Here is a 10,413-nt window from a genome sequence, read left to right on the forward strand (position 1 = left end):
CACCTCCCAAAGTGCTGGGATTACAGGCATGAGCCACTGCGCCTGACCTTTCCTTTGATATCTAAAAAACTTTTTTTCCCTTTTGTCATCTTCTGTGTACTGTTCAAATCTTATTTTTGTTCTAATTGCTGATCTCTTCACTATCTCTGGAAGTTTTTTGAATTCTTTCCTTAATTAACTTTGATGTTCTTAAATTCTATTCTGATGTTTCCAGGTTTAGGCTTTTTCCCATCTCTTATTTTTCTCTCTTTCTGAATATGGGTATAACAGGGTTCATTCAAAGAAGCAGATCCATTAGGATATATTTCTGTGAGTTCATATATATGCATTCATATATATAAATATGAACAATAACTAATATATATACATGAGTCCACTAAATTAATTGTCCAGTTAGGAGGAATATACAGATATTGATAAATTTAAGAAATTAACAGGAATAAATAAACATGAGTAAGGGCCTTCAGGCTAGCCATAATGAAACAATAATAGAATATATAATTTTCAAGCCAGTAGAAAACAAAAGAAAGTGGAGTAAATTGAAAATATAAAATATGGAATAAATAATTCCTAATATACAAATTACAACAAATATAAATCACTTTAATTCACAAATAAGACAAATACTCTCTATGGTATTAAGAAATAAAAATGAAATCCAAAAATATGTTTTCTATGAGAAACATTCTTAAAACCAAAAGACATAATAAGTTTGAAAATGAAAGAGTGAAAGACAAAAATAATAAACAGAAACCTAAAGAAACCCAGAATCTCAATCATGATAGCTGACAAAAGAGAATTTAAGGTAGGGGGTAAATAAAACAACAGTGAGAAGATATAACCATTGCAAATATACATATGCACCTAATAATAGGTTACACTAACTGACAAAGTACAGAAACAGGTAAATCAATGGGAGGTTTTTTAATACCCGACTATCAGAAATGTCCTAAGCAGTATGTTGAGAGCCTCTCAGACTATCCACCTCTGCACTGCTTTGCTGTACATGACATGAGACAGACAGTTGTCATGGGTGTCATCAAAGCAGTGCACAAGAAGGCTGCTGGAGCTGGCAAGGTGACCAAATCTGCCCAGAAAGCCCAAATGAATATTACCCCTAATACCTGCAACCTCAGTCTTAATCAGTGGTGAAGGACTGGTCTCAGAACTGTTTGTTTCAATTGGCCATTTAAGTTTAATAGTAAAAGACTGGTTAACGAAAGCAATTCATCATAAAACCTTCAGAGGGAAAGGAGAATGTTTTGTGGACCCCTTTGGGGTGTGTGTGTGTATGTGTGTGTGTGGCCGTTTTAAGTTACTAGTTTTTAAAATTAGTACTTTTTAATGGAAACAACTTGAACACAGATCTCTCACAGAATTTTGGGACACATTAAAACAAAGTTTAGTGAGAAAAAAAGTACTAAGCAAAAATTAAACAGATTTTTATCTAAACATAATTAACAGACTCATACTATTAATTATATTGTTCAGATCTTTAATATGTATGTGCCAATGGTACGATTTTTTATATATATATACATATATATGCTACAATAGTTTATGCAACAAATAGCACGTACATATTTTTAGAATAATGCACATATTTACACTAGTAGACTAGGCTTACCGAAAGTTCCAATAAACCCAGGGACAGTATTAGGCAGATTTTTTTACTGAAACAAGATCTAACTCTGTCACCCAGGCTGGAGTGCAGGGACATGATCATAGATCACTGCAACCTCTGACTCCTGGGCTCAAGCCATCCCTCCCACCTCAGTCTTCCAAATAGCTGGAACTACTACAGGTACACATCACCCCCAACCACTGCAACTATATTTCAAAAATATTTTTGTAGAGACAGGGCCTTGCTATGTGCCCAGTCTGGTCTCAAACTCCTGGGCTCAAGGGATCCTCCCTCCTCTGCTTCCCAAAATTCTGGGATTACAGGCATGAGCCACTGCACCCAGCCTTTATGGAGATTTTATTTTCTAAACATGAGATAATACAAAAAATTAATAATATAAAACTTTTACAAATGTCTCAAATTTTAAAGGTAACATATTGCTAAATAACTCACAGGTTAAAAATGAAATTATAATCAAACTGAGTAAATACCTAGAATTGAATGAACTTGGAAATACAAAATATATGGTGCATAACTAAAATGTTATTTAGAAAGAATATTTATACCTTTAAATATGTTTATGAAGAAACAATAGAAGTTGAAACAAAGTATGCTAAGCGTCCAACTCAAGAAGTTATAAAAAAGAACATCAAAGCAAAACCAAAGAAGAAAAAAGATATAATAAAGGAAACAATATAATACATGTTTTAAGTAGAAGAGATGTATAAAACTAAAAAGCTCTATTTTTGAAAAGAGTACTAAGATAAACTTTTGATAAAAGTGAATAAAGATAAAAGGAGACAACAAAGGTAAATATAACACTGATCAAAAAATAAAGATAGGAAAATAATTACAGGTTTTCAAAGAGATAAAATAGATAAATTCCTGGAATATATATAAAATGCCAAACTAACCCAAGAAGAAAAGGAAACTTAAAATAAACTCACAGGGATTAAAGAAATGTAACTGGTAGTTAAATTTCCAAACCAAAGATCTCCAGGCCTGCCTGCATGCTTTTAAAGTAAACTCTATCAAACTTGGTTTTTGTTATTGTTGTGGTTGTTATTGTTGTTGTTTTGAGGCAGGGTCTCACTGTCACCCAGGCTGGAGTGTAGTGGCATGACTGTAGCTCACCGCAATCTTGAACTTCTGGGCTCAAAGGATCTTCCTGCCATAGCCTCTGGAGTAGCTGAGACTACATACAGGCATGAGCCACCTTGCCTGGCCTCTATCAAACTTTCAAAAACTAATTCCTGTTTTAAAAATTATTCCAGAAAATGCAAAAGAAAAAAAAAAGAATTTTCAATTCATTTTATAAAGCTAATATAATCTCCTTTTCCTTCTTGCTTCTGGATTTTAGCCATAGTTTAGAAACTTCTCCCCACTCACAGATTATAGAAGACTTCATCCTACCTTCTCTAGAACTTGTGTGATTTCATTTTATTTTTACATTTATCTCTTAGAGCCATTTGAAATTTATTCCAGTATGTGCTATAAATAATAGGTCTGATATTCTCTATTCCCATGTGACTACACACAGCTCACAAGCGCCAATTGTTAAATTTTCAGGGATTTTGTGAGCTGATTGTTAAACACAGCCATTACTACAAAATAAATCATATCAACTTAAAATGAAATAAATCATGTTAAAAATGAAGCTAATAAATATTCGCAACTTATCATTCCTATTACTTTGATACATTTTACTACTATCAAGACTTCTGAGGTTATTTATATCTATCATGTCCATACAATGGAAATACTATAAGCATGGAATGCTGCTATGCATCTTTTCCCAAGTCTTTATTTCATGACGCCATATGGATAGCATGAAATTGGCTATGGTGGGAGCATTTACATCACAAAAGTTAGTGATACTAAAATCAGGGCCTAATTTTTTATTTTGTTGATTGTGTAGAATAAGGATCACAATGGCCAGTAGGCCCAATCCAGTCTGCCAGCTGTTTGTGTAAATAAAGTTTTATTGGAAGACAGCCACAGCTCTTTGTTCACTATCATCCATAGCTGCTTTTATGCTTTCATGGCAGTTGAATAGTTGCAACAGATACCATATGGACCAAAAAGCATAAAATATTTCCTATCTGGCCCTTACAGAAAACCCTGGTCTAGACTTTAAAAAATAACAATGAAAATGTTAGCAGCATAGATTAATTTTCAAAATGTATCATAGGCAGTCTCAGTATGAGGGCAGCTGAAGCAGCCGGCTCAATTAAGATGAGGTTTCTGCTGCTTCTCCTGGTGGTGGTGTCAGCAGTGGTGGCCAATCTGGGCAGCGTGCCCAGCAAGAGATTAAAGATGCAATACACCACAAGGCCACTGCTCAAGTTCCAGATTTGTGTTTCCTAAAGTTATAGGTGGGTGTTTGAGGAGCACATGTGGGTTATTAGCCAGCAGTACCCAGACATCACACTGAAGGAGAGAATTACCTCCCTCAACCAATATATAGACACATAGCATCTTTCCTGACAGCCTTCAATCTAGTACTAATAGGATTAATAATTGTTGTCAAGGATCCTTTTGCTTTCTTTGGCATACAAGCTGTAGCCTTCGGTGAAATACATAGCATAGATAAAAAGCAATCACAACTTCTGGAAATCAAGGACACACTTAGAGAAATGCAAAATGCACTGGAAAGTCTCAGCAATAGAATCAGACAAGCAGAAGAAAGAACTTCAGAGCTCAAAGACAAGGTTTTCAAATTAACCCAATCCAATAAAGACAAAGAAAAAATACTTTTTTAAAAAATGGACAAACCCTCCAAGAAATTTGAGATTATGTTAAATGACCAAACCTAAGAAAATTGGTGTTCCTGAGGAAGAAGAGAAATCTAAGTTTGGAAAACATATTTAAGGGAATAATCAAGGAAAACTTTCTCGACCTTGCTAGAAACCTAGATATCCAAATACAAGAAGCTCAAAGAACACCTGAGAAATTTATTGCAAAAAGATAATTACGTAGGCACATAGTCATCAGGTTACCTAAAGTCAAGACGAAGGAAAGAATCTTAAGAGGTGTGAGGCAAAGCACCAGGTAACCTCTAAAGGAAAACCTAGCAGATTAACAGCAGATGTCTCAGCAGAAATCCTACAAGCTAGAAGAGATTGGGGCCCTATCTTCAGACTCCCTAAACAAAACCATTATCAGCCAAGAGTTTTGTATCCAGCAGAACTAAGCTTCATAAGTGAAGGAAAGATACAGTCTTTTTCTGACAAACAAATGCTGAGAGAATTCACCAGTACCAAGCCAACACCAAAAGAATGGCTAAAGGAACTCTAAATCTTGAAACAAAGCCTCGAAATACACTAAAACAGAACATCCTTCAAGCATAACTCTCACAAGGCCTATAAAACAAAAACATAATTAAAAAACACAAACAAACAAATATTCAGGCAACGAACAACAAATAGCACCACAAATAACAGAACAGTGCCTCACATCTCAATACTAACGTTGAATGAAAATGGCCTAAATGCTCCAGTTAAAAAACACAGAATGGCAGAATAGATAAAAATTCACCAACCAAGTAACTGCTGTCTTTAAGAGACTCATCTAACACATAAGGACTCACATAAAGTTAAGGTAAAGGGATGGAAATTGGAAATAGACATTTCATGCAAATGGACATCAAAAGCAAGCAGGAGTAGCTATTCTTATATTAGGCAAAATGAACTTTAAAGCAATGGCAGTTAAAAAAATAAAGAGGGACATTATATAATGATGAAAGGATTTATCCAACAGGAAGGTATCACAATTCTAAATATATATCCACCTAACACTGGAGCTCCCAAATTTATAAAACAATTACTACTACGCCTAAGAAATGAGATAGACAGCAACACAGTATTAGTGGGGGACTTCGATACTCCACTGACAGCACTAGACAGGTCATCAAGACAGAAAGTCAACAAGGAAAAAATGGATTTAAACTATACCCTAAAACAAATGAACTTAACAGATATTTACAGAACATTCTGCCCAACAATTGCAGAATATACATTATATTCATCAGCACATGGAACATTCTCCATGTTAGACCATATGATAGGCCATAAAACAAATCTTAACACATTTAAGAAAACTGAAATTATATCAAGTACTCTCTCAGACCACAGTGGAACAAAATTGGAAATCAACTTCAAAAGGGACCCTCAAAACCATGCAAATACATGGATATTAAATAACCTGCTCCTGAATGATCATTGGGTCAACAATAAAATCAAGAGGAAAATTTAAAAATTATTTGAACTGAATGATAATAGTTTCACAACCTGTCAAAACCTCTGGAATACAGCAAAGACCTTGCTAAGAGGAAAATTCATAGCATTAAATGTCTACATCAAAAAGTCTGAAACAGCACAAATAGACAATCTAAGGTCACACCTCAGGGAACTAGAGAAACAAGAACGAACCAAATCCAAATCCTGCGTAAGAAAATAAATAACAAAGGTCAGAGCAGAATTAAATGAAATTGAAACCAAAAAATACATAAGATAAATGAAACAAAAACCTGGTTCTTTGAAAAGATAAATAAAATCGATAGACCACTAGTGAGATTAACCAAGAAGAGAGAAGATTCAAATAAACTCAATTAGAAATGAAACAGGAGATATTACTACTGATACCAAAGAAAAGCAAGAGATTATTCAAGGCTACTATGAACACCTTTACACACACAAACTAGAAAACCTAGAAGAGATGGATAAATTCCTGGAAATATACAATCCCCCTAGATTAAAACAGGAAGAAATAGAGACTCTGAACAGACCAATAACAAGCAGAAAGATTGAAATGGTAATTAAAAAATTGCCAACAAAAAAAGTCCAGCATCAAACGGATTCACAGCTGAATTATTTCAGATATTCAAATAATTTATACCAATTCTATTGACTTTATTCTACAAGATAAGAGAAACAGGGAATCCTCCTTAAGTCATTCTATGAAGCCAGTATCAACCTAATACCAAAACCAGGAAAGGACATAGCAAAAAAAGAAAACTACAGGCCAATATTCCTGATGAATATAAATGCAAAAATCCTTAACAAACCATTAGCTAACAAAATCCATAAGCATATTAAAAAGATAATCCACCATGATCAAGTGGGTTTCATACCAGGGATGGTTTGACATTCGCAAGTCAATAAATGTGATACACTACATAAACAGAATTAAAACCAAAAATCACATTATCATCTCAATCAATGCAGTAAAAGCATTTGACAACATCTAGCATTCCTTTATGATTAAAACCCTCAGCAAAATCAGCATGGAAGGGACATACCTTAATGTAATAAAAGCTATCTATGACAAACCCATAGCCGACATAATACTGAATGGGGAAAAGTTGACAGCATTCCCCCTGAGAACTGGAATAAGACAAGGATGTCCACTCTCACCATTTCTATTCAACATAGTACTGGAAGTCCCAGCCAGAGCAATCAGACAAGAGAAAGAAATAAAGGGCATCCAAACTGGTGAAGAGGAAGTCAAACTGTTGCTGTTTGCTGATGACATGATAGTACACCTAGAAAACCCTAAAGACTCTAACAGAAAGCTCCTAGAACTGATAAATGAATTCAGCAGTTTCAGGATACAAAATTAATGTACACAAATCAGTGGCTCTGCTATACACCAACAACAACCAAACTGCCCCTTTTACAATAGCTGCAAAAAATAAAATAAATAAATAACACTTTGGAATACACTTAACAAAGGAGATGAAAGACTTCTACAAGGAAAACTACAAAACACTGCTGAAAGAAACAAATCTGGAGGCATCACATTATCTGACTTCAAACTATACCATAAAGCCATAGTCACCAAAACAGCATGGTACTGGTATAAAAATAGGCACATAGGCCAACGAGAGCAGCAGTGGAAAGACTAATAATGGCAGCAGAGTCTCCACCTGGACAAGTCCAGCAGCCGAGACAGCAGGCGCAAGTATGACACCGGTGGGGGCAGCTACAGTGGCCACTTGCATAGTTACAGCTTCTCAGCACCAAAAATTACTCAGGCGGGGAAGAGTCACTCAGCAGCTCCCCAGGTGGAGGGGTGGAGTCACTTTCCTCCGGGCCGCCTCCTCAGCTCCTGTCCCAGCTGAGCGAGGAAGCAGTGGAGGACGGCCTGTTTCATGAGTTCAAAGGCTTCAGGGATGTAAGGGTCAAAATCAATCACCTATCGGTTTCTGGCGGCAGAGATGAGCCGGTAGCCTTTGCGAACTTCCCACACCCAGAGGACGCGCCGGCGGCCAAGCACTCAGAGGTGGCCTGGTGCTCTCTGACCCGCCTCTGAAGACAGAAGCTGTGCATGTGAACCGGCCCCACAACTGCTCCCCTTTAGACAAAGATTTATCCTCCATCAGCCAGAGTGGTGGGAGCCTCTGTAGGTGGTCACCCACATCCCTTGGAGGCAGTGGGGGCCACAGATCACCTTCCCGTGGTGGCACAGATTTGGGATACAGAGACTAGGCTGCAGCACATGGCTCATGGCCACCTAACCCCTCCACCTCCACCACCATTGCCTGGAGACTGGAGACAAAACGAGACTATTCATTCTATGAGAGAGTGCACCCAGCATACAGTCTTAAACCAAGGGAGGGAGCTGGAGCAGATGCTGCTCCTTTCAGAAAAGTGGATGAGATGTCACCCGAGGATCATCACAGAACTAACCAGACACTTTTCTTGGGCAACCTAGACACCACTGTAACGGAGTGACCTAAGAAGGATGTTTGATTGCTTTGGAGTCATCACAGAAATAGATATCAAGAGCCCTTCTCTTGGCCAGACTAGTAATTATGGCTTTCTCAAATTTGAGAACCTAGATATGTCCCAAATTAGCAATGTTCAGCAAAATTATAATTTGGAATCCTATCAAAATTGGTTGTGGTAAAGCTACACACACCACCCGCCTCTGGGTGGGTGGCCTGAAACCTTGGATGCCTCTTGCTGCCCTGGCATGAGAGTTTGACCAACTTGGCACCATACACCCCACAGACTACAGAAAGGTGATAGTTGGGTGTATATCCAGTATGAAAGCCTGGATGCAGTGCACGCTGCCTGGACCCATATGCAGGGCTTCCCACTTGGTGGCCCAGATCACCACCTTGGAGTAGACTTTGCAGACACCAAACATTGTTACCAGCAGCAGTATATGCAGCCTCTGCCCTTGACTCATTATGAGCTGATGACAGATGCTTTTGGACATTAGTCCCTCGACCCTTTGAGGGGTGCTTAGGATAGGACACTACCCTTATTATATAGAGATTGTGATAGAGACCTTTATCCTGACTCCAATTGGGTGCCACCTCCAACCCCAATTGGAGAAGGCAGCACAGGGACTGCAGCTACTGCTGTGCCTGCTTACGAGCCACTGGATAGCCTGGATCACAGGCGGGATGGTTGGTCGTTGGACAAGGACAGAGGTGATTAAGATCTGCCCAGCAGCAGAAACCAGCCTGGTAAGCGAAAGCTGCCTGGGGAGAGCAGAGGATGGCACCTGGCTAGGTATCCTGAGAGTGACTGCCCACGAAAACATCACTGCGCTCCTTCTTACCACAGTCCAGAATTGAGCAGTAGCCAGGATCCTTACAACAGTGACAATGATCCATCTTCCCGTCTTCTCTTGGAAAGGTCCTCTCCAATCAGAGACAGATGAGGTAGTTTGGAGAAGAGCCAGAGTGACAAGTGAGACCATAAAAATTCTGCCTCAGCTGAATGGGGAGGAAGCACCATACAACTGCTCCCACTGATGGGAAAGCCCTCTGAAAAAAAGAAGACCACACTGATGGGAGTGCACCTAGCACCAACACTGCTTCCTGGAAGCTGAAGTCCCCTTTCCAGAAACAGGATGCAGGGACAGCCCCTGTGGCACAACCCATTCCAAACTCTGTTTGACCTGGGAGGGCATGCTTCTACTGAAGAACAGCAACTTTCCTTTCAACATTCCAACATGCAGCTGTTGCAGAGTGACCTCCAAGTGGCTAGCAGTCTTCTTGTGGAGGACCAAAGTGGCCCAGCTCAGGATCACTCAGTGTCTCCATGTGGACCAGCCCAAGTTAGATGAAGTAACTCGATGCATCAAAGTAGCAGGACCTAATGGTTTTGCCATTCTTCTGGTCGTGCCTGGAAGTTCTGACAGCCAATCCTTCTCTGCCTCAGACACTGCCACTTCTACTCAGAGACTGCTTAGGTGCCTTGTGTCCTATTTAAAGCAAAAGCAGGTACCCAGGGTGATCAGCCTTGGGAGGGGGGCACAACAAAGACAAGGAAAATACCAGGGTCCTTCATGCCTTCACACCTTGTGAGCTCTCCCAACAATTCCTGGATTCGCTGCCAAGGCACTGGCATCTGAAGAAGATTACCTGGTCATGATTATTGTCCATGCAAAACTAGTTGAACAGCAGATGAAGATGTGGAATTCAAAGCTCTAATGGACCTTTTTGAAGAGAAATTGTGGCTTATGTGGAATTTACGTGGGCCTCTGATGGAAAAAAGGTAATCTGTTTAGTATTTGTGCATTTTTTAAAAATGGCAGCTTAAAGTTTTGTATCATTGTGATGCCAATGCCAATGTTTGAAGTGGGGGGAACAATGACCTCTTTGCTTTGTGCTATGTACATAAGATTTCTAGAAGAGTAAAAAAAAAACCTTTTTTTATGGGTCACAGAGCTTAAGAGTAGCTGTCTCTCAAACATGTACTCACACTTGAGCTGCTTTTGTTTTATTCTAAATAAATAGTTTCTTTTGAAGAAAAAAAAAGTAGGCACATAGA

The 10,413-nt window shown here is 38.6% G+C and overlaps 1 pseudogene; it reads left to right on the forward strand.

Annotated features, from left to right (window-relative positions):
* The first annotated feature begins 7,506 nt into the window (after positions 1-7,506).
* Positions 7,507-10,073, forward strand: LOC117065936 (annotated as a pseudogene).
* Positions 10,074-10,413: the final 340 nt, after the last annotated feature.

Source organism: Trachypithecus francoisi, unplaced genomic scaffold, assembly GCF_009764315.1.
Source record: "Trachypithecus francoisi isolate TF-2019V2 unplaced genomic scaffold, Tfra_2.0 Lachesis_group2, whole genome shotgun sequence".
Classification (NCBI taxonomy): Eukaryota; Metazoa; Chordata; class Mammalia; order Primates; family Cercopithecidae; genus Trachypithecus; species Trachypithecus francoisi.